Source organism: Anabrus simplex, chromosome 13 (genome assembly GCF_040414725.1).
Source record: "Anabrus simplex isolate iqAnaSimp1 chromosome 13, ASM4041472v1, whole genome shotgun sequence".
In the NCBI taxonomy this organism is placed as follows: Eukaryota; Metazoa; Arthropoda; class Insecta; order Orthoptera; family Tettigoniidae; genus Anabrus; species Anabrus simplex.
This window is the reverse complement of record NC_090277.1, coordinates 73,794,850-73,816,437: the sequence shown is the minus strand read 5'-3', so window position 1 is coordinate 73,816,437 and position 21,588 is coordinate 73,794,850. Positions and strand designations below refer to the sequence as shown.

Below are 21,588 nucleotides of genomic sequence, written 5' to 3'. Positions count from 1 at the left end.
CGGACCATTTATATTGGTATTATAAATTTGCTCATTCGGAACAAATATTTCAGATTCCCTATGGGAACCAACATCTATGTCATCTGATGGCCAGGCAGGCATCAATTTTTTATAATGGGACAAAGTATCTCATAGTGCATTGGCACTGCCGGTGGCTACAATTAGCCTACGCAGTGGCCTCCACGGTATGTGCTAGCCAGCGTCTTGGTAGGTGTGCTAGGTGCCAGCTGATGAGCCCGGCCTAACACACGAGGGCAAAACGCTGGCAACCAGGAATGAGTTGGCTGGAGAATTTATAATGTCCAATAACGGACCATTTATATTGGTATTACCAGCTATTATTGTCGCTCACACCCAACATTCCTGTGCCAGTATTCTAGTTTCTTCCTACACCACTCCTTTTGTGTCAATGCACAAACACACACAAATGATATTAAAAAGTGTTAAAAACATCTGGGATGAGCTATGTGCACAACCTGTGAAATATGATGAAATTAAAATCAGGCTCTAAAATTCTTGTTAAAATGTTCCATTAGTGCTGGTTGTTAAAATAGCATGAAAATGCTGAAAAGTTCCTTCACTTTGCTACAAATTAAGAACCTGCTTGTTATTTAACAATATCTTAATGTGCCGTCCTTGATTCAACCATTGGCAATGTCCAACAGAGGAACTTTTCAGCATTTTCATGATATTTTAACAAGCACTAATGGAACATTTTAACATGATGTAACACATCTAAGAATTTTACACTCCAAAGACATCAAGTTGCCTATTATCTTTAGAAATGAGCCTTACACCTAGATTTTCATGTTTGTCACCTTTAACTTTTTTGTAGCTTTCAAATTCTTCCTTCACCAGATTGAAGAATGAATACTACCCCTCCTACCATTCCTATCCTATCTCTATGATACACACTCCAGTTCTGTGGGAAAATTTCTGCATCCATTATATCATTTCTCAGCCATGACTCAACCCCTATGTCATTATGTGTGACATACCATGGGTCTACATTACCTGTGATTAGTACCCCTGTAGGAGGAACACCATGATTCTGCTTTACCAGTGAATGGTGCAATTGTCAGGGGCAGATAACCTGGATTTTGGACCACTTTGGACAACAAGCATCATCTCAGAATATGGGGCATTGTGAATTGGATCCATGGTCATTTTTTTTATCATTCATTTTAGATTTTAGTCCATGGATACATTTTGAAATTTTAATTATAGTTTCATTTCCTTTCACCTCGTATCATTAGGGACTGATGACCTAGCTGTTAGGCCCCTTTAAACAAGAAACATCATCATCAGAGAAATATGTCTGGGGGTAATTAGAACAAGAATACGTTCTAGAGCCTAATAGTTGTGGGCCTGCCGCTCAGTGCTTACACAATACTGTTGTCAGTGTTACAGCTTGCACAGGATGGCTGGAAAGTGAATTCTTATATTCTGGAGGAGCGAATGTTCATTGCCCACAGTTATTGGAATACACAGTTAGTAAAGTCATGTCAACAGCAATATCTGCACAAGTTTGGTAGCTGTCATCTGCAAGCAACTCCACCATTCTGGCCTTGTCGAAGAAAATGGAAATCAAGGTGGCTTTATTCGATGACCATGAAGGGGGTCCTCTAAACATGTCAAAGAAATATGGGCAGTGACAGCGGACGTACTGCGAAGTACTTTTCTGAATGTAGTACAACGGGTTCAATCCTGTGTAGGCGCAAATGATGAATTCTTCCAGGACATGATGTGTTAACATTACATTCCTTACAAAGTGCGGCGAGCTATTCAAATTTCGTTGCAGTATCTTCATTAGTATTATTTGGTACCAAGTGGACACACTGTATTTTACTGAAGGAATTTCTTAGAAATTTTACTTGCATATTATATAATATGGTCATGAATCAACTTGGAATAAGCTTCTTCTTTAAAATATATTATCAAATTCTCAGCTATACCTTTAATATAAAATGTGAAAATTCTTGACGGAATAATGTCGCCTAATGTAGTTATCATCTACATACATAATTTGCAGCTCAATGTCCTTAACAGTACATAAAGCCAGTGGCTGTTTGCATTTTGAAATGGTGCTTACACTCTTTGTGCTCGTGATTCTAATTGGAAAAAAACCCAGATGAAGAATACACCCATGGTATCCCCTGCCTGTCGTAAGAGGCAACTAAAAGGGATGACCAAGGGATGATTGAATTAGAACCATGAACTACTTGTGACTAGTACCATCACACTGGGAATACCATGGGTCGCCTTTACTTGCGAGTAGAACCACTATGTTACGTACACAATAGGTTTGTGATTAGTACCATTATGTGAGAAAGTGGTAGTGGTGGTAATTATTGCTTTGAGAGGAAGTACAACTAGGCAACCATTCTGTATATAGCAGTAATCAGAGAGAAAAAAATGGAAGTGATCCGACTTTTCAAAAATGAAGGTATCGGCCAAAGAAAGACAAGGGCCATGAAGGTCATAAACATTAAAGACTTCCTAGCTGTTGGAAACCTAATAGTGTTAGGGTCGGGGGAAAAAAAAAAAAACGAGTTGACCAAGGAAGGTCAGAGAGGATAGACAAAAGTGAGGAGCCTGGTACAAGTAAGTGGAAGCATTGCCAGGACTCAGCTCAGGGCCCCGTGTTCGCCAACCCATGCTCCAAAGTTCAGAGCCCCTGGTGGTGGTTGTGGTGGTGATTATTGTTTTAAGAGGAAGTACAACTAGGCAACCATCCTCTATATAACACTAATCAGAGGGAAAAAATTGAAGGGATCTTATACTTCGAAAAATGAAGATATCAGTCAAAGGAAGACAAGGGCCACGAAGGGCGTGAAAATGAAAGACTCCCTAGCCCTCGCAAACCTAATAACGTCGGGGTCGGAAAAGAACAAGAGTTGACCAAGGGAGGTTGAATAGGATAGATGAAAGTGAGGAGCCTGGCACAAGTAAGTGGAAGAAATGCCAGGACTCAGCTGAGGGCCCCATGGTCGCCAACCCATGCTCCAAAGTTCAGAGCCTCTGAGGCCCCTTTTAGTCGTCTCTTACGACAGGCAGGGGATACCGTGGGTGTTATTCAACCGCCCCAACCCACAGGGGGATCAGAGCCCCTGGGGCTTATGTGAGAAACACCACAGGTGTAGATTGCCTATGATTAGTACCATTATGTCAGAAACACCACGGGATAGTTTGGGTCCCTGTGATTAGTACACTCAGGTGAGGAACACCATAGGTCTGCCTTACGTGTGCGACGTACAATACTTGTGAGAAGTACCACAATGTGTGGAACACCATAAGTCTACACTACTTTCAATTAGTACCACAACAAGAGAAATACCATGGTTCTACTTTACTAGTATTAAGTACCATTATAAGGGGCCGTAGTCCTGGATTTTGGATCCCTTTAGACAACAAGCATCATCAATTCAGGATTGCGCTTTGGAAGCAGCCCCTTGGTCAGTAACACTATTGTTTTAAGACAGTTTCTGGGAAAGTGGCGCATTCCGGGTCGGATCCACGGATTATTTTAAATTCATATTCATCCATTCATTCTTCATCATCACATTTTGAATTCTGGTCAGTGGATGAATTTTGGACTTTTAAATCATTATATTTCATCTCATTTCGTACCATTAGGGGCCTATGACCTAGATGTTAGCCCCCTTTAAACAACAAGCATCATCATTATCTAACGGTAAAACTTTGGTTACCAGTTTTCTAAGTACAGGTTACAGATCCAGCATTGCAATGGCTACAACAACTACACAATGTACCGAACAGGCTTGCCAATGTTAGGCCTGAGACAAACACAAAATACAGGTTCTTTTTTTTTTTTTGCTAGTTGTTTTTACGTCGGCGACACAGATAGGTCTTACGGCGACGATGGGACAGGAAAAGGCTAGGAGTGGGAAGGAAGCGGTCATGGCCTTAATTAAGGTACAGCCCCAGCATTTGCCTGGTGTGAAAATGGGAAACCACAGAAAACCATTTTCAGGGCTGCCGACAGTGGGGTTCGAACCTACTATCTCCCGAATACTGGATACTGAATCAGATCAAAAATTAGATGGATGGCTTTTCCGGCGTTTGCTCTATTAACCAGCGTTTCGTCTTAGGTCTGACACTAGACTCTTCAGAGTGGGATGTGTCAGACCCTACCCACTGACACTGGGGTGTATGCAGGTGAACTTATCAGAAGCTTATTTATGAAGCACAGTCTGATAACTGCATACGGGAGATAAAACTCCACAATGGAATTAATGCCCGCCTAGCAATTCCAAATGGAAATTCTAAGTTCCCATGGAGGGAATTAGATTCTTTTCCACCAATAGAGCATATAAAAAATCAGATCAAAAATTAGATGGATGGCTTTTCCGGCGTTTGCTCTATTAACCAGCGTTTCGTCTTAGGTCTGACACTAGACTCTTCAGAGTCTAGACTGTGCTTCATAAATAAGCTTCTGATAAGTTCACCTGCATACACCCCAGCGTCAGTGGGTAGGGTCTGACACATCCCACTCTGAAGAGTCTAGTGTCAGACCTAAGACGAAACGCTGGTTAATAGAGCAAACGCCGGAAAAGCCATCCATCTAATTTTTGATCTGATTTTTTATATGCTCTATTGGTGGAAAAGAATCTAATTCCCTCCATGGGAACTTAGAATTCCTACTGGATACTGGCCGCACTTAAGCGACTGCAGCTATCAAGCTCGGTAAATATAGGTTCAAGCTACTGAATGACGTTCTTTTCTTGCTGTGGGGACAGTATGTGCGGTAACCATAGAAAAGAGACTCTTGTTTAATTAATGATCAATGATTAACATGGGGGTATAATGTGCTGGCTGCAATGAGGAGCTGTCATTTTGTTTCAAACACTAACTAACTAACCAATCCCATGGCAGTACAGCCCTGAAGGGCCTTGGCTTACCAAGCGACCACTGCTCAGCCCAAAGGCCTGCAGATTATGAGGTGTCATGTGGTTAGCACAACAAATCCTCTTGTCCGTTATTCTTGGCTTCCTGGACCGGGGCCGCTATCTCACCGTTAGATAGCTCCTCAATTCTAATCAAGTAGGCTGAGTAGACCTTGAAACAGCCCTCAGATCAAGGGGAAAATCCCTGACTTGGCCGGGAATCAAACCCGGGGCCCCCGGGTAAGAGGCAAGCACACTAACCCTACAAAACAGGGCCGGCGTTTCAAAGACTACTACTAAATGTTTTTGTTCCTCCCCTGAAGGAGGAAGTGGGCCTCGTAATGGTGACGCCGTCTCTAGAGCCAGGAGATTTGTATCGGAGAAGGTGAGGGGGTTGGCGGCCGTGGCCTATACTGTCCCGGCATTCGCCTTGGTGCAGGAGAATGGAAAACCATTCTCAGGGCAGCCGACGGTGGGTTACCAGCCCCTCTCCATCTCCTGAATACAGAGGCGTAGAGCCACGGTAGAAACGCGGACACCGCTCCTCTACTCGGCTGGCTGGTCGGAGTGCAGAGCTGTCGAATCGTGGAACAACCACGGACACCTGTGGACTGAGACCCAGTCTTCATCCACCGGCCTCTGCTCTATGCTATGCGGTTAACATGCAGCTAAGTGTGAGCTCTCAGTATTGCAAACCTCCGCTAGGAGTGCCAGATAACGCACCCAGCTTATCTCAGTACCCATGTTGTTGTGTTCCCGTGCATTTATGTTGAGTATTTATGGCTGTAAAATGGTGAATTGTTGTTTCCCTCTCTAAATCAAAGCAAAGGAATCCAAGTTCTTCAAGAATGAAGTTTCATGAAATCTCCTCGAGTAAAGAACTTCGGGGAAAGTGGCTTAAGGGTATTTCAAGGCGAGGATCAAAGAAGGGTTCCTTACCATTATTCTTGTGTTTGTAGTCTGCATTACCGAGAACACTGTAAGAGAAAGATTCTGAAGCCAGGTGATTTGCCTAGTCAGTTTCCAAATTATCCCCATTACCTCCCAAGCAGAAAAAGAGCTCTACGAAAGACCTAACAGCGACAAGATATTTCTTGAGAACAAATCCATGAGGAATCAAGCTCTTGAACCACAGGAAATACATTGGATGACGTTTATGAAATTCATGTGAAAAATGTTGTCTCAATCCAAGTTGATATTCCAATGAGTAATAATGACAGAAGTCATCAGAGGATCATAAACAGAGGCTCTGACAGAGAATTCTGAGATTGCAAGAAAAGCTGATTAAGAGGGATGTGTGTGTGTTAGATCATCAGCCCAGAGGCTGGTTGGATCCTCAAATAGCACCACCAATGGCTATGCAGTTATAGGGAAACCACAAAAATCAATGGCAGAGCCCAAATGAGGCGTACTAGGCAAGATGAGGAGTTAGGTAGTTTGCCATTGCTTTCCTCACTGGGCCAGAAGGTGCTACTGCAGTACGACTGATCCTATGAGCAACACCTTTCATAACACTCGACACTAGTTGTGCTCCAAATGTCATTACTCAGCACCACCCATACCCCAGCAGCTTCCATATTGTCACAGCCATGGATGAGACTGGGACTTTGGTGGAAGCTAGACTTTGCTCTGGCCTGTGCCAAGTACTGCATCCATCAAGTAATGGCAACAGGCAGGATTAAGAAGCATAATGAACTTAAAAGACTACAGAGGAAATTTGAATACAACCTAGAAATTTATAAAGGAAGCAACTAAAGATAAAGATCAAAGGTCTGTGTATCTTTTAGAATAAATATATAAGTTTCACAAGACAAAACCCACGTAGTCGGAACAAACCCAAACCATAAGGTGGTGATGGTGGTGATCATTGTTTTAAGAGGAAGTACAACTAAGCAACCATCCTCTACAGCAAGGCCTCTCAGGGTGCATGCACTATGTAAAAGACGACTTCACTTGGTTGACCAGAGTGCAGACCCCACTCTTCGATTTGGAGCAATAGCGCTGTCTCTCTCTTTCCCCACGCCTGTCTCGCTCACTCCCCCTGTCTCCTTCTTTCTCACTTGCTCCGTAGCGCTCCAAATCCGAGCTGAGTTGAGCCGAGCTTAGCCGAGTAGCCCAGAGACGAAGCATTGATCCGAGCCGAGCTGAGTCGGACCGATGTATTGTGCACAGGAACTCTGCGCTGCTGTCTGCACATGTGAGATTTTGGGCATTTGAGAGGCCCTGCTCTACACTATATAACACTAATCAGAGAGAGAAAATGGAAGGGATCCAACATTTTGAAAAATGAAGGTATTGACCAAAGGAAGACAACGGCTATGAAGGGTGTGAAAATGAAAGACTCCCTAGGCCTTGAGGACTCTAATACCGTCGGCGTCGGAAAAGAGTTGACCTAGGGAGGTCGGATAGGATAGATGAAAGATAGATAGTGAGGAGCCTGGCACAAGTAAGTTGAAGCAAGTATGGCCCCGTGGTGTAGGGGGCAACGCATCCGCCTGTCACCCGGCGCCCCCGGGTTCGATTCCCGGCTGGGTCAGGGGTTTTTAATTGTAAATGATTAATGTCCCTGGCCTGGGGACTGGGTGTTTGTGTCGTTCTTAATGTTCCTTTCTTCACATTCAACACTTTACACTTCCGCAAATTTCAAATATGCAGGTTCATAACATAGGTGCAAATTAGGGCAAAAGATCTTTGGTTGACGCCCCGAATTAAAAAAAAAGTTAAGGGCCCCATGGTCGCCAACCCACGCTCCACAGTTCAGATCCACTGGGCCCCTTACGACAGGCAGGGGATACCGTAGGTGTTATTCTATCACCCCCACCCACAGGGGGAGGACTTCTAGTCTAGTGTCTGGTGTCGAGATTTCCCAATTATTAGCAAAGGAAAGACTTAAAGCTGAATGTGAAACTCTCCAACTCACAGAAAGGATTGTAAGAGTGATTACCGTTGAAATAACTATTAAGGAACGGCTCTTTTACGACCGAATCAGTGACGAATTCCTGTGTGTGTATATATATATATATTTGCTTTACGTCCCACTGACTACTTTTTCGGTCTTCGGAGACGCCGAGGTGCTGGAATTTAGTCTGACGTATTTGAGCATCTCGAAATACCACCGGACTGAGCCAGGATCGAACCTGCCACGTTGGAGTCAGAAGGCCCGCGCTTTAACCGTCTGAGCCACTCAGCCCGGCTGACGAATTCGTAGGCGTGGTCAGTGCTGAGGGTGTACACGGCACAGATATCGGAAAATCTCCTGCTATTGCAAATAAACTGTTGTGTTTTGCTGTAAATGGACTTTCAAAAATCCCTATTCCTGCTGCCTACTTCCTTGTTAAAGGCTTGCAAGTCTCCGATCATCTCCGTTTAAAGTGATTAATGCCGCTGAAGAAACAGGTTTTATGTACCGGTACCTACTTAGAATAGTGGCTGACAATCATAGAACCAATGTTTTGGAGAAGGAAATCTGAGAAGCTGTGTGACTCATCCATGTGATCCCAGTCGTAGACCTTTTTTTCTTGACTGTTGCCATTTGATTTTAAAAAATGTGAGATCATAGTTTCTAAACAGAGGAATGACGGACGGCAATGACATCGTCATCTCCAAATATGTGAAAGAAGTTTGTAGAGTCCAGAGAGACTTAAGAGTCAAGCCTGTTTGATATTTGACGAGACAACACATCGAACCGAGTAATGTGGAGAAGACAAAAATGTTCTTTTCTGCTGTACCTACAAATATTTTCCCCTGCGGTTACTGCTACAATTCGCTTCATGAAAGACAACTATGCTTGTTTAAATATAAGTTTATGCCCGAGAGCACCAAGCTCGGTAATCGGTTTCGTTACCGTGGATCCTTGATTCTTGTTTTTCTCGCTGTTATTCCCATCGGAATAAATTCGTAGTAGTATTCAGGATGCAGTGATAATTTCGATAGTCACTTGTCTTTAATTTATCCAAACGGCAATTGGTCCCCACGAAGGAAGGAGAAAAAAACGCGCATGCGCCTCTTCAGTTTGGTGCAAGGACTGGACCGAAGGACTGGACTATCTCCTCTTTGATCACAGTGCTTTGACAGTGCTGTCCGGTGCTGTCGCAGTCTAACTCGACAAGTGCTAGGGGTCGGTTCACAACGTATCCGTAACACTGAGTGACAGGTAAAGCTATCAGCTCATATGTACAATATTTTTAAGTCTTCAGGCAATTGATTATGATCAACGTTAGCTGCCGAAGGCTGTAAATTTCCGCTCCACTTTAATCGTATATTTGGAATTGAGCTAAAATATTGCTTAATTATAAGGTTGAAAGCAGGAATAGTCCTACGTATGTCAGATTGATACCAGCAAGCATTGAAAAGGCAATTAGATCTTCAAAAAATATTCCTTAGGTGTGAAGTAGGTAGGGTTATATTTACAGAAATTATATCTGCGAGTTGAAAAGTACCTACTACACGTAGGCCTATTTGTATTCACTGTTTAGCAAGTTATACTAATTTTACTCTTCTATTCATCCCCATTCGAACTTCTGGGGATATACTAAAGACAATGGGTTTAGATATAGTACCATATGTGATTGCATGAAGGAGTTATTCCATACTAATGGAGAGTTGCTATAGTAGCCCCTGTGTGTAAAGGAAAGGGTGATAGACATAACGCGTTGCATGTAAGCTTTGAGAAAACGTTCTTTCTGATTATATTAAACCTGTTTGCAAAATTAACTGGTTCGATAGAAGGCAGTTCGTGTTTAGGAGAGGTTATTCCACTGATATATAGCAGATATCTTGGGTTCAGGATGTCAAATGAACTGTATCTAAAGCATTTTATAGGGTACCGGTATATCATGGGAGACTATTGGCAAATATGAGGACAATTGGACTAGACAAGAGTGACTGAATGGGTGGCTATATTTCTAGAAAATGGAACTCAGAATTAGAGTAGGTGAAGCTTTATCTGATCCTGTAGGCCTAATCATGAATAGGGGACTTCCGCAAGGCATTATTATTGTACTTTTTTTCTTATGTTAGCGGCTTCGCCCACGTTTAATTTAACCGCGTTAGATGTTTCTAAACCGTAAAAGCAGTTTGCTGATGACTCTGACAGCTTAATTCCTTGGAGCAAAAATCGCCTGCTCTGACACAGCCATGACTGATCAGTGAAATGCTGTGCCCACGGTCGGTATGTTAGAAATTGCAGATCTCTACGTCCCGTAGTTTTGGCTGGGAATCTCTCTCTCTCTCACACACACACACACACACACACACAATTCCGGATATCACGGACTGAACGAAAATAGCTTCCTATATCATGGACTTCAAATGGCATCTTGACTGATAAATTTACCGGTACTTTTTTGTTTGTTTTTTTTACAAAATTTGCTTTACCTCGCACCGACAGATAGGTCTTATGGCGACGATGGGATAGGAAAGGGCTAGGAGTTCGATGAAAGCGGCCGTGGTACACATTTGCCTGGTGTGAAAATTGTAAACTACGCAAAGCCATCTTCAGGCTGCATACAGTGGAGTTCGAACCCACTCTCTCCCGAATTCAAGCTCACATATGCGCGCCCCTAACCGCACGGCCAGCTCGCTCGAATTACCATTCCTTGATTATCTTATGTAGGCCTATTGTTTCCTCGGAATAAAATAAAGTAAAATGTAAGATTCAGAACAAATTGGGGCAAATATTCGTTTACAGGTACCGGTAGGGGAGATTTTAAACTTCCAAATTCTTTGCAATCATTTAAGAAAAGGCTAGGAAAACGGATAAGGTATCTACCACCTGGGTGACTGCCCTAATTGCAGATCAACGTCGATGACTGAATTTCATTAAAAGGAATCGTGTGGCAAGTTTCATTGCTAGTAAAATTGCGACGTGGTAAGTTAGGCTAAAGCGGCAAGTAATACTGATCAGTATTTCGGAGTCAATAATACTGACATTACACATCAGTAATGTAAAGACCTTAAATGATCAACTCAGTACCGGTACGTTTACATGGGGATTGAGATCGATTTGAGTACACGATGCAGAATTGTAGTAAAATAGATATCACCTCATAGAATTTAAAAATGACAAATGCAGTAGAAGCCCAAGAGAACTTTCAGTTTTGAAAGTATGTGTAGTATTCCGAATCTAATTGGTGCATTAGATGGAACGCACATTTCAAGTTTATCCCCAACAGAAGGTTACCGGGATCATGATTTTGATCTCAAGGGCTGGCCCTCTTATAATATGATTGCAGTTGATCATATTTACTGGCTTATTATACCGGTAATTATTTCGACAGAACTTTGATTTTGTCAGAACAAACATGGGGTGTGTGCGCAGTCATTTTCAATACGATCTCGGTACGGTATGACCCGCGTTTACATGGAACTCAATTCGAACAGTACCGTACGATACGATCCCAGATTTTACCGTACCGTATAGATCTTGAGACTCAATCCGAACAGTCCCCGTTTACATGCAGGATTCAGATCGATCTGAGTAGGCCTACACTTCCCGTATTGAAAACGCCATGTGAACGGAGACTCAGTTCGGATTGAGTCCGATGGTCTGAAGGTCGATACGGTAAAATCTGGTACCGTATTGTACGGTACTGTTCGAATTGAGTTCCATGTAAACTCGGATCGTACTGAGATCGTATTGAAAAAGACTTCGCACACTCCATGTTTGTTCTGGCTGGTTCTGACGAAATCGTCAAAGTTCTATCTAAATAACAAATATAATGAGCCGGTAAATATACTTACCTGTATAAATGATCAGCAACTGCAATCATATTTTAAGACGGCCAGCCCTTGCAATTAACAAAATTACGATAACCTTCTGTTGGGGATAAAATTGAAATGTGCTCTCCACCTAATGCACCAGTTACATTTGGAATAGGCTACCACACATACCGGTACTTTCAAAACTGAAAGTTATCTCCTGGGCTTCTGTTGTACTGCATTTGGCGTTTTTAAATTCTAAGAGGTGATATCGATTTTACTACAATTCTGCATCGTTCGTATACGTCGAGGTTGCCTGGCGGATTTAATACGATAGGTACTCTACTACATGTAAACGGGGATCGTATTCAATACGGGAAGTGTACTCAGATCGATCTGAATCCTGCATGTAGTCTGTATTATGGTCAGTACTTTGTGGTATTCCATCAGAACGGATCGTAAAAGTCGGGCATGTGTATAAAAAAACCTATCATATTAACTCTGCACGAAACGCAGTGTTAAACATAAAAGATAGGTTTAAGAATGGCTTAAAAAACGAGAATAGTATTCCCATATGAAGTTGTTGAGATAAATACAACATACAGTTGCTGATTGTCAGTATCACCCCCGAATGTGTGGAGGCATGGCCATCTTGAACTTCCGAGTTGGCCGTGGAGTACTTTCGAGAGTACTTGGAATGATTCCGGTAGAGCCTTTTAAGGGCCCCATACACGCGCAGACTTCTGGAATACTTACCTGCACAGACTTGCCTCCGGGAGGTAAGTCGGAAATATGCAGTTGCACACACACGCTCAGACTAAATGATTATTTACCGAGGAAGTTGAATACGACGCGCTCAGCTGTTTTCTGTTTAAGATTTCGCGCTTCGGATGGTTGAAATATATATATGCGGATTGAAATTAATTAGATAGTCGGTATAGAATATGAGTTGTTATTTGGACATAATGTAGCGCTCTGCACGAAAAATACGCGCAAAAAATATTTCAGTTTTCATATTTGTAGGTTACCACGTTTACATTTATTGCCGCAACTCTGAGATAGCGCTTTCGTCGCAAAGTCTCCGGCTGAATTCAAGCAGCGCCAGAATGTCAGAGACTTGCCTGCAGACTTTTTGTCGGCAGACTTATCGGCCATACACACAGAGACATGTATGAAGAGACTGGTTTGCGCAGACTTACCTCCGACTAAGTCTGCGCGTGTATGGGGCCCTTTATAATAAGGAAAGTTACACACAAGCGAACCTGTTAATCGGTGGCAGAGAGATTAGCGGTGACATTGAAGTATCTTTCAACTGGAAGAAATGTTGAGGACTCAAGTTTACCGCTATAATGTCGCTAGTTTTCATTAGTGCGGCAGTTGTAGAAACATGTGAAGTACCGTATTGTGTTGCGTTCAAGAGTACCGGTTCATATAGTCCGCGAAACTTTTAGTGATATTTCGTTTTACGAGGGTGAGGAGTAAAAGGAGGGAGCTGCCCCGGTTCCGGTAATATTGCGAACTGAATGGAAATGAAATTGAATTGAATCGATAGTATGATCGATTGATATGAATTTTCTAAACCGTCGTTTCAGTGTAGGAGTTCTAGGTTCCTGTGATATACCTTGATTTTTCTCTCATCTTCAAGCTTAACCTATATTTTGACTTTGCTGTGTAAATAACAACAGTATTTAAAGTGTTGCAATTAGACCGCTAGATGTCTCACGGCGATGCATAATGGTTTCATATTTTTTGTCAGAGGTTGCCAGTACGAATCTCGAAGATAACCGAGGTCTATCGATTCAGCACTAGGGAGGGAGTCGAAGTAACACCAAATACAGTAGAGACAATACACGACACTGAGCGAGATATCGAGGGACAGCTATTGGAGCTCACTCTAGCGGATAGACCTGAATGGTACTGATTCTGTCATAAGAGCACGTGTATTTTTGTGTGAAGTTTTTGGTGTTATTTATGCGTTTTCAGTGAGTTGACATAATTAAATAGTAGCGTGTGTCATTCCTTGATATCTCCTCTCAACATGAGGGGAAAGGTATGTGCTGTGTTTGGCTGCAGTAATTACGAAGTAGAGAAAAATGCGCGTTCGTTCTTCAGGTTCCCTCGTGACAAGAACATGTAAGTAATATTGTGTTTGTATATATATTCTTCCAGTGACAGAGATTTTTATAGTACTTCATAATCTTCTGACCTGCTCGACCCATGTTTTAACGGGCTTAAAATATAATACGCATATTTTATTGTATAGTGCAGCAGTTAACCTTCAATACCGATGTGTTGTTGTAGGTGTGATCTGTGGGTTTTGAAATGTCACAGAAGCGATTTGGATAAAGTGTACAAGAAAGAAGGGACGTTACGCATGTATAAGAATTATAAGATCTGTTCAGATCATTTCCAGGCCAGCGACTTTAAAAATCCTCGACTATACAGCCAAGGGTATGTTACATTTTTACTCTAATTGTGCGTAAATATTCCTCAAAGCATCACTATCGGCAACATTTTCAAACTTTTCTTTCTTTTATCCCTCTTCTCAGATTAAAGCCGGGATTTTATAGATTTTCTTTCTGTTAGTTGGCTTCATGTTAAGAGGAAAATTGTCCAGCTATGTGTAAGGAATGTGCCGATATTTTTATTGACAAATGTCTCAATGTGATGATACATTGTTTTTAAATGAGGAAAAAAGACAAATCCAACCGTAAGATTTCAGGCAGGTATGCTAAAGCTAAAAAAGTAATGCATAAATGAAAGATCAAACCATTTCACAGCAGTCCATTTCACACCTTGTTTATATGTCTAATTTCAGTCTTTGAATAATAACCTTTTAAATAATTCTTCATTCATTTATCCAGAATTGCTTTAGCAACTTCGAAGTTAATATCTCAATACCACTGTCTTTCTAGACGTGATTTATTTATCCATTTCCGTATATACATTTCCATTGATATTTGAATTTAGCGCGATTTGTCCAGGTCAAGTCACTAGGAGCGCCACCGTCGAATTGTCTCCCAATTTAGCAAGGCGAAATCCGTAAGTGTCGTGTATTGTCTCTACTGTATTTGGTAACACGAAGGCACGAAGTTTCACGTAAGGAACTTCTGCTTTATTCAAAAACTGACGTGCATAAAACACCCACGATGGTTTGTATATAACTATATGTCCCAATTCCCGAGCGTTTTAGACTATTTTCTTTCGTTCTTTACGGTCATTTGAATGCAAGGTAATTTTTTTCTAACGTCTTAACGGGTTGCATTAGCTTTCAACTTGGTTTGTGTTACAATAATAGTTTATCAAGCACACTATTGTTTATTTTGTTTTTATATATATATTCTGGATTGGAAGCATGTCATGTCAATTCTGCCAGAGTTTCGTACAGTTCGATAAACGGTAATAACTTGTGACAAGGACTCTTATTTGGCCTGGAGGAGCACATGCGTCGTCCATTGCTGCTCCATTATACTGACTAAAATAACAATTGTAAACTGACTCACACATATAACAACCTTCAGTATCACCACAACTCAACAGTACTGACGCTTGCGGATCAGAAATTCCGGATCTGCTTCAGTAATGGCCATCATTCCAGTCCACACACAATCGGTATTTGTCTGTACTGAGTTTTATTAACCGTCCGCTACAGAGTAGAGGTTACATGTATAAATATAGTTACACTTACTTTCCAATCTCATAAATTTCTTGTTTACACTTTGTTTTGGTGCTTAAGATTTAACGATATATCAATCCTTCATGAATTATTAAAAAAGTCATAACGGCTTCAAAAATAATTTAGTAAAATCTGGTGAAATTTTCATAGAACTATTTGACCTATAAATTGCTTCGTTGTATGCTATTGTCATGTGTCCCACTCCAGTTGCCTGGGTGTGGTTAACAAGCTTCCTCCACTCCTTTGTCCTTCCACTTTTCCTGTTCCATTACTTCTGCCACATCCAATCCAGCTTCTCTAATGTCCTTCCAAATCTGATCCATTCACCTTCTCGGTCTTCCAACTGATCTCTCTCCCGCACGTTCCCTTTCCTGTTCCCTTCTTCCCATTCTTTTTACATGTCTGAACCATCTGTCTTGCTTTCTGTATGTTCTGTACCAACGGTTCTATATTTAGCTCTTCCTCTGACTTTAATATTACTGGGCAAGTTGGCAGTGCGGTTAGAGGTGCATGGCTGTGAGCTTCCATCCGGGAGATGGTGGGTTAGAATCCCACCGTTGGCAGCCCTGAAGATGGTTTTCTGTGGTTTTCCATTTTCACACCAGGCAAATGCTGGGGCTGTACCTTAAGGCCATGGCTGCTTCCTTCCTACTCCTACGCCTTTCCTATCCAATCGTCATAAGACCTATCTGTGTTGGCGAGACGTAAAACCACTAGCAAAAGAATTATTTTGAATCCTATCTCTTGTCTGTTTAACCGATGTTCTTAAAAATTAATTCTACTGCTTGGATCTTGTCTCTTATTAGTTACCAGTGTTTCTAGTCCATATGTTACAATTGGTGCACGATTACAGTTTTCTGTTTACTAATTACCGTTCCAAACTCCTTCAGATTTTCATTCTAAATGTCCACTCTCCTTTGTACTTTTCTCCCTTTCCCCAAATTACCACGTCTGCAAATGCCAAAGCATTCACTTCACCACTACTGATACTGTTTTACACATTTTAAGATTTCATCCATAAATATAATAAACAATGATTAAGTCCACGGCCGCTCCCTTCCAACTCCTAGGCCTTTCCTGTCCCATCGTCGCCATAAGACCTATCTGTGTCAGTGTGACGTAAAGCAAATAGCAAAAAAAAGACAGTGCACTTGTTTGCTTGATACATTTTTTTGTATAAAATGTTTGTCATCACTCCCCACTTGTACACTGCTTTTACATTCATGATACAAGATTTTTATCTTGTTAATTAATGATTTTGGTAAATTACTTTTCAGTAGGCATTCCCATAGCCTACCATGTTTTCTCTTAACTGTATCATAAGCTTTTTCCAAATCCAAAAATACAAAGATTTCCTTGTTCCTTTCCAGATGATTTTCCATTGTTTGCACTGTAAATATAAAGTCTATTGTTGATCTATTTGGTCTAAAGCCATATTGTTCTTCCTGTTTCTATTATATCCCTCAGTCTTTTGTCTATGATTTTCTCCTATTTTTAGTCCATGTGATAATAGGGTTATACCTCTATAATTTTCACATTTCTTCCTTTTTTGAACAATGGTACAATGCTTCCTTGTTGCCAATCTTCAGGTATCTTTTCATCCTTCCATATGGCATTGAGGGTTTGGAATAGCCACTGTAGTCCAATGCTTCCTGCTGCCTTAATCATATCAGCATTGAATTCATCTTTTCCACTTGCTTTACCTTTGGTCATTGCTTTCACTGCCCTTTCAAGTTCCAACCATGTTATCGGGTTCTCTTCTTTTTCTCCATCTGTTATTTCAATTTTTTAAATCTCCTTCCTCTGAGCAGTCATCCTCATAAAGTTTTTCAAAATGCTTTGCAATCACCTTCTGAAGACACTTTTTGTCATGTACTATGGATCCATCTCTCTCCAATGCCTTGAATTTTTTTCTTGATTTATTCTTTTCGATTTTATTACTCTGTATAATAGTTTCTGATTTCCTCGACTATCTTACTCAATTTTGTTGGTAAACTCTCCCCAACATTTCTTCTTTCCTCCTTTGATACTCTACTTGTAGCTTCAATCTTTTGTATTCCACATGTAACCTTTCTATCTTATTCTCATCCCTCTGAAACATTTTGTTTTTCTTATCCATTTCTTTCTTCGCGTTGTTCCTTTCTGTGGTATGGTTTCATATTGAAACTTCCCACAAGGAAGATGAACTGTGCGAATATAAACTCTGTGAAGGACCTTGCAACAGATACAGGGTGATCACTCTCGGCCATAGGTGAATATCACTGTCACATTTCTGTGTAGACACATAAATGTACATAATCATATACATTGTTAACCTTGTGTAACTTATCCATTGGCTGCGTTAATTTCTACTATATTGAAACTGATTTTTAGACATGATTGGGAAGTTGTATAGTTAGATCCCAGAATATCACTTATTCAATTCGTATCCTGAGTACCTATCTTTCCCTCCTAAAAGTTTTAGGTCCTTAGTTAAAATACCAGAGTAGGTATTTGACCTAATGCTAGACCATAATACAACCTTTGACAAAGTTCAGTGAGTAGGCCTGTACTATCAACATAAACAGTGCACGATAGTGACCTTACTGTCCTTCGAAATAGTACCCTCCCATAACTATGCACTGCTGAGATTGGCGATACATGTCCTGGAAACTTTGCAAGAAGGCTTCCTTTGGGATGGTGTTCAAAACGTCGTTACTTCCGGTAGAAATTTCTTGTGGATAATGCCTTGACTATCGAAAAAGGTGATGAGCATCATTTTGATGCACGACTTTTCGGCTCTGACCTTTTATCTGATGAGGGGTTCCTGGAGAATGCCATTCCATGCTTTGCCGTTTCGTTTCAGGGTCGTACCTGAGACACCAGGTTTCATCCTCGGTGACAATACAGTTCAAGAAATTTGGTATCGCATCTGCCGTTTCAACATAATCCTCTGAAGCCTCTAAACGTGCCTGCTTCTGATAGTAAAGTGATGCGGCACAAGATGAGAACAAGTTTTCCTCTTCCCTAACTTCTGGGTATGATTTGTCGCATGAATTCACGGTTAATCTGCAGTTCATCTGCTATGATGCGCACAGTTAATCGCCGATCATTCGTGATTAATGCCCTTACCTTCTCAATGTTTTCGCCACTGACAGCGGTCGCCGGTCTTCCGCTACGGGGGTTGTCAGAAATGCTCTGTCGGCCTCCTCGAAAGCCGGCGAACCACTCGTACATATATCAAGGGCAGTGCTTGATCTTCATAAACACTTACAGCATCACATGTTTCTTTCGGTGTCTTGCCAAGCTTAAAACAAAACTGTACATTGATGTTTTGGTCGTTCATGTTCCTGTTCGCAGTTCAGAACCAACGCACTAAACACGCACTGTCAGACAGGTCTTACACGGCACACACACGATGTTCAACTGAACAATGTTGGGAGCAAGTGGTCAAAACCTGCTGCTACGCAGGTGCAGCGTTGTCGCCAGTGTTACCAGATCGACCGTTCTGACTTCATTCACCGAACTTTATTGTTGCAGGTTGTAAATTACAAGACACTGTAGCTCAGGGGCGTAATGTTAGGGCCTGTAATGCAGCCCACGATCTCCTCGCCAAAAATAAAAATATTGATATCTTGCGTAATACCACTCTTCATGGAAATAATCAGGGCAATTTTTTAGAATAGGTGGAAATAGTTTTTTCTATTTTTTTCTTTACAATTTCGGTGTAGAGGAATTGCCACCTGATTGAATTTACCATGATTAGAGTGTAACACAGTGCCCTTGCAGTCTCAACACTGCGATATGTTGAAAATGGAGTAATATTAAGATGAGTATAAAATTGTATGTCATCCCCAGGTGCCTTGTGAACCAGTGTGTAGACACACAAAACAAACCTTAGACTGTCCAATGGAGTATAAAGGAATGGCTTATGATGGAGGTGAGTGGGGACGGTCAGGTGGAGGACGGTTGTTAGGGGTATATGAATTGGAGGGTTTAATGTTGTACTTTTCAGTTTTATTTTGACATAAATGGGAAGAATTGTCAAAAAGAATGTTAGGGTTCTCATTGATATTGTAATTAGGATTGAGGTACTGTTCAAGATGGAGGGCTTTTCAATCTGGCAAGACTTTGCTCCCGGAGACTCACCCAGGTTACAAAGGTAACCAAAATGCTGTATGCAGGTGATACTGCATCACCTACTCACACCAGAGGAATTGCAACAGTCAGTTAACTACTTCAAGAGTGCATGTGATCGTTGTGGTCTGACCATTAATGTTCAAAAGACGAAGGTCCCGGCACAACCTTCCACATTTCAAAATCTTACTCCACTAAAGCAGGTAGACCACAGTATCCTCTGTGCGCTGCAACTGTGAACAAAATGTGGAGATAAGAGAATTGGTTCTGCCCTTGCAGTATTTGGAAGACTGTCACACTGGGTGTTCATGAATAAGGACCTGACCGTGAAGACAAAATTCATGGTGTACCACACTGTTAAACAGTTAAATTGAAATAACAAATAACGTAGTTCAACCTATTCAATACAAATAAATAAGAAATGTAGTGTTACATTCTTATTTAATTATAAGCGGAAGCAGTACCGGTTTGACCCCAATCCGGGTCATCTGAATAAAATGCAAAAACAATGCATAGGTAAATAAGAAATTAAAGAATGAGTCTTTCACAAAAGTTGAAGAGGCAATATAAAATAATGGGGATTGGCACTGTGCGATTTTAAATCATAAAATCTAGAAGTAGGTCAGTCACTTATATGAAGTAAGGCGCAATATTCTGAATAGCAGCACAACACACGCCAAGTTTGGCACTGTCTCAAAATCTTTACAAGAGGTGAACAGTTAAGTGAGCCAGCCTGCATATACTATCAGGTGCAAAGTCACAACACAATTTAATAAATATGAAGTCCCAAAATGGTGTAAATTGTTAGTTTCTGAAGATCAGCGCAACATATTCAATGTCCGGCACTGTGCTTTCAAATGCCGACGGAACTCGGTGAATAGCTTATCTTTAAATACCACACTGTTGTCACAACATTGCTGTATTGTTGCGAAACTTGGCCCCTTTATCGATGTGACTTGAAAAAGCTTGAGCGTTTCCACCAACAAAATCTTCGATCCATCCTTAGGATCAAAAGGGAAGACAATGTCACAGACATTGCTGTTCTTGAGAAAACGCATGCCAGGAGCATAGAATCGTCCATCATTGGTCATCAACTTAGATGGATTGGTCATGTCAGTCAGATGAGTGATGCCAGATTTCCACGCCAAATCCTGTATGGTGAACTTTCTGCCACCAGACGTCGTGGAGTCTCTGAGGCGCCACAAGCACCAGCTTAAGTACAGTATGAAGATGATGGCTCTTAATCCACAAACCTGGGACATGCTTGCTCAAGACCGTACAGTTTGGCTCTGGATCATCCCTGCTGCTGTCAATCTGAAGGGGAACGATGCAGATGTGAAGAGGCCATAAAAGTAATTACGTCAATACATGAATGAGCATTCTACAGGTAATCAACAAGATATTTCTCCATAGTAGTAGACGAAGGTGAATTCTTCGAAGTTGGTCTTGAAAATGAATATAGGAACGTTAGCATTAGGTGAAATGAAATGTCGTATGGCTTTTAGTGCCGGGATATCCCAGGACGGGTTCGGCTCGCCAGGTGCAGGTCTTTCTATTTGACACCGATAGGTGACCTGCGCGTCGTGATGAGGATGAAATGATGATGAAGACATCACATACACCCAGCCCCCGTGCCATTGGAATTAACCAATTAAGGTTAAAATCCCAGACCCGGCCGGGAATCGAACCCGGGACCCTCTGAACCGAAGGCCAGTACGCTGACCGTTCAGCCAACGAGTCGGACAGCATTAGGTGATTTCCTCTGTTAAGAAAGCTGGCTCCGAAAGTTGCATACATATCTTGGAACTTCTGTAAATGAGTGTCAATACTAGATCAAAATTAATTTTGAGGTGAAGAAAGATTTTGTGTAGCCTTAACTGTTTTTTGTGCACATCAGTTTGAAAGTTGCTCAGTCAGGAAGTCTTACAAATTGTAATACATGCGTACTGGTACCTGTTTTTTTTTTTTTCCCTATTCATTTTTGGGAACTTGAAAGTTGACAGGGCACAAGGTGGGGAGAGAAATTAGGCCTTTCCATGGGGTTGGAGGACGCATGCACAAGAGCTTCCTGTATGTAATACTAATTTAGATTTGTCTGTCACATTGGCTGCAATGGGCTGGGATCACAGTGCAGAAGCACCAACATAATTCATCATAAGCTGCTACTGAGAGACTGGTACAGGTCAAGAA

The 21,588-nt window shown here is 41.5% G+C and overlaps 1 long non-coding RNA gene across 1 annotated transcript in view; it reads left to right on the top strand.

The window, feature by feature from the left end:
• Window positions 1–14,682: 14,682 nt before the first annotated feature.
• LOC136884638 (uncharacterized) overlaps window positions 14,683–21,588 on the top strand; it is a 34,565-nt gene continuing 27,659 nt past the window's right edge. The window contains exon 1 of the long non-coding RNA XR_011018889.1: window positions 14,683–14,758. This is a non-coding gene — a long non-coding RNA (uncharacterized lncRNA). The remainder of the gene's footprint in view (window positions 14,759–21,588) is intronic.